The sequence below is a fragment of the Lissotriton helveticus genome, chromosome 2_1 (genome assembly GCF_964261635.1).
Source record: "Lissotriton helveticus chromosome 2_1, aLisHel1.1, whole genome shotgun sequence".
NCBI lineage: Eukaryota > Metazoa > Chordata > Amphibia > Caudata > Salamandridae > Lissotriton > Lissotriton helveticus.
In genome coordinates, this window is record NC_136059.1 from 455,718,628 (window position 1) to 455,721,421 (window position 2,794).

At 48.4% G+C, this 2,794-nt stretch overlaps 1 non-coding gene and 1 pseudogene across 1 annotated transcript; both read left to right on the forward strand.

Moving 5' to 3' along the window:
* The first annotated feature begins 1,242 nt into the window (after positions 1–1,242).
* On the forward strand, positions 1,243–1,374 carry LOC144820516 (U1 spliceosomal RNA; annotated as a pseudogene).
* Positions 1,375–2,122: 748 nt separating this feature from the next.
* On the forward strand, positions 2,123–2,285 carry LOC144820492 (U1 spliceosomal RNA). The gene has a single exon (XR_013607819.1). It is a non-coding gene; the product is annotated as a U1 spliceosomal RNA (small nuclear RNA).
* Positions 2,286–2,794: the final 509 nt, after the last annotated feature.

Consider the following 2,794-nt stretch of genomic DNA (forward strand, 5'->3'; position numbering starts at 1 on the left):
TAAACTTCACTCGTAGCGATTAGAGCTAGCAGCGGCGCTCGGGGGGTGGGACTAGTGGGGTGGGGGGGATTAGTTAACTTCCTTTGTTCCTTTTATTAATCCTTTGATGCTTAAATGTAAAATGCTGAATTTGATAATTGTGAAACTCTGGTGGCAGTTGCCTCTGGCTTTCAGAGCTGTGCAAGAATATGTCTCTTCGGCCAATAAAAAATGTGCTTTAATAAAAAAAACAATGCTCCACACTGAGAATCGTGCCCTTCAGTATATTCTTTTGCCAGAAACATTTTACGACAATAGGACACTAGCCAGATTCCCATTGATCTGTTCTCTCCCAAATTGTTGCTTAAAGTTCTTACTGGAGAACAGATGATACTCCCAGTTGGTGGTTTTTCTCCTAGACTGTCAAAATCTATATGGGCCAATGCATCCGTTAAATATCTTTATAATGAACATTGTGATCTGGCATGGAATGGTATTCATGGGTGCTTACCTTTGCATCAGTTTATGTTTAAAAGAAGATGCATTAGGTCCCCCCTTTGTGTGAGAAAAGGGTGTTTAGCCGAAGAATTTGTTAGCCATCTTTTTTGGTACTGTTCAATAGCGCAAAATGTTTGGGCAATTGCGCAAGCCTGGCTCTCCCGCCTCAATGAGGATGTTGTCTTGACAAAAGATGTTATCTATGGCTTAATTGAATCAGACTCACCTTGCCAAAAATTGTGGACAATTAATAACTGCATAAAGGATGCTCTTTGGAAACCACAAAACCTTCTCTTGAAAAAAGCTGATCTTCCTCCTAATATTATTTATGCTAGTGCCCGTTCTGTGACCAGAGACTCTTTAGGCAAAGACAAATTAAACCTTGGCAAATATGTTGCTTATGCAGATTGGGCCTGGGATTATCATGGCTGATTCTAATGTTTTATCAACGATGCTTTACATTTTCCTATAAAACATAAATGGTCCTTTGTTTCTCAAGGTTGTAGTTTATGTAGATAGTGATTTCCTGCCTAACCTAGCCCAATGCCTCTGACTTCTATTTTAAGCTATTTAGAATCCTTTGATGGTGAACTTAATTTGCTAAATAGTTTCTATTAGTCTTTTGATTATATTAAGCACAATGTAATTATTTGTGCAGAACTAAGCACTGTGTGCAGTTTTCGCAAGGAAATATATCGTGCCACCTGAAATATGGATTGGCTAACATGTAAATATGCCTTTTTACTTCAATAAAGCTTTTTGAAAAAAATAAATAGGTTCTCCCAGGGTGAGGCTCATCCATTGTACTTCGGATGTGCTGACCCCTGTGATGTCCCCAAATGCGGGACACAACTGCATAATTTCTGGTAGTGGGGGACTGCGTTTGCGCTTCCCCCGATCTCTGGTTTCACGAAAGACAAAAAGGAAAAAATAAAAATGAGACTGGAGCACTCTTTGGCGTTTGAGGTCTGTCCAGGGTGATGCTGCTGGATTGCAAGGGGGCGTGGGCAAGAGGGAATCGAATGGTAAGTGCTGAGCCTGGGGAATGATGGGATAGTCAGAGCCTCCCACTGTGGGGACCTATCCAGACACAGGGCAGTAGGCCCTGGCCAAATGACATTTCTGCTACTTTCAATCGGCCCACTGGGGCTGTGGCCTGGCTGCCAGCCTTATGCTTCGCCCTAGCCTTCCCGGGCCTAGACTCTGGCTGAGGCCTAGTGGCCATGGCCCGGCGAGGGCTCTGCTGCGTTCGGGGCGATAATCCCTGCTCGATTATAGGCCTGTCACTGGCTTTCAGCCACTGACAGTCAACTGGGGCCTAGCCAGGCAACAGGTCACTGCCTACACCCAAGAGTGGGCCTCAGTGGCCGCCCCTGAGCTTCAAAATCCCCGAATCTCTGCTTTTGGGCCCAAAATCGACCTGGCAAACCCCTTTCTGTGAGTGCTGTAGCCTTGGCTTTCCCCTGTGTGACAAACGTGCAGCATAGTGAAAGAAGGCCCTGATTTGCCCTGCTGCTGGGCGTGGGCATTCAAATGTTGCAGGCTGGCCGACGGCGGTGGGAAGCTGCTGTGGGTAGCTGTGGCTTTCCAAAGGGGGCGCCTTAGCTGGTCCTTTTGACGCCATTGCCCTGTCCCCTTCCAACTCATACTTACCTGGCAGGGGAGACACCATGATCACAAAGGTGGTTCTTCCAGGGTGAGGCTCATCCATTGCACTTCGGATGTGCTGCCCCTGCAATGTCCCCAAATGCAGGATACTCAACTGCATAATTTCCGGTACTGGGGGACTGCGTTGGCGTTTTCCCCTGTTCTCTGGTTTCAAGAACGACTAAAAATAAAAAAATAAAAAGGAGTCTGGAGCACCCTTTGTCGTCTTCTGTGGTCTGTCCAGGGTGCTGGGGCTGGATTTAAAGGGGGCGGGGCAAGAGGGAATCACATGCTAAGTGCTGAGCCTGGGGAATGATGGGATAGTTGCATCCCCCTACACCGGGGACCTATCCAGAGACAAGGCGGTAGGCCCTGGCCAGGTGACATGTCTGCTCCTATCAATCGCCACCCTGGTGTTGTGGCCTGGCTGCCAGCCTCTTGCCTCGCCCTAGCCTTCCCGGGCCCAGACTCTGGCTGAGGCCCCCAAGCCGTGGCCTGGCGAGGGCTCTGCCGGGCAAGGGTTCTGCCGTGTTTGGGAGTGTGAGGGAAAGAGTGAGGGGCTCAGGGCAAGAACCTGCGCTTGCTTGCAGCCCCCACTTCGGGCTCGAAGATTCGGAAGAAGAAAAGCAGCGGGAACAAGACACCCCAGATGACCAACTCAAGCAAGTGA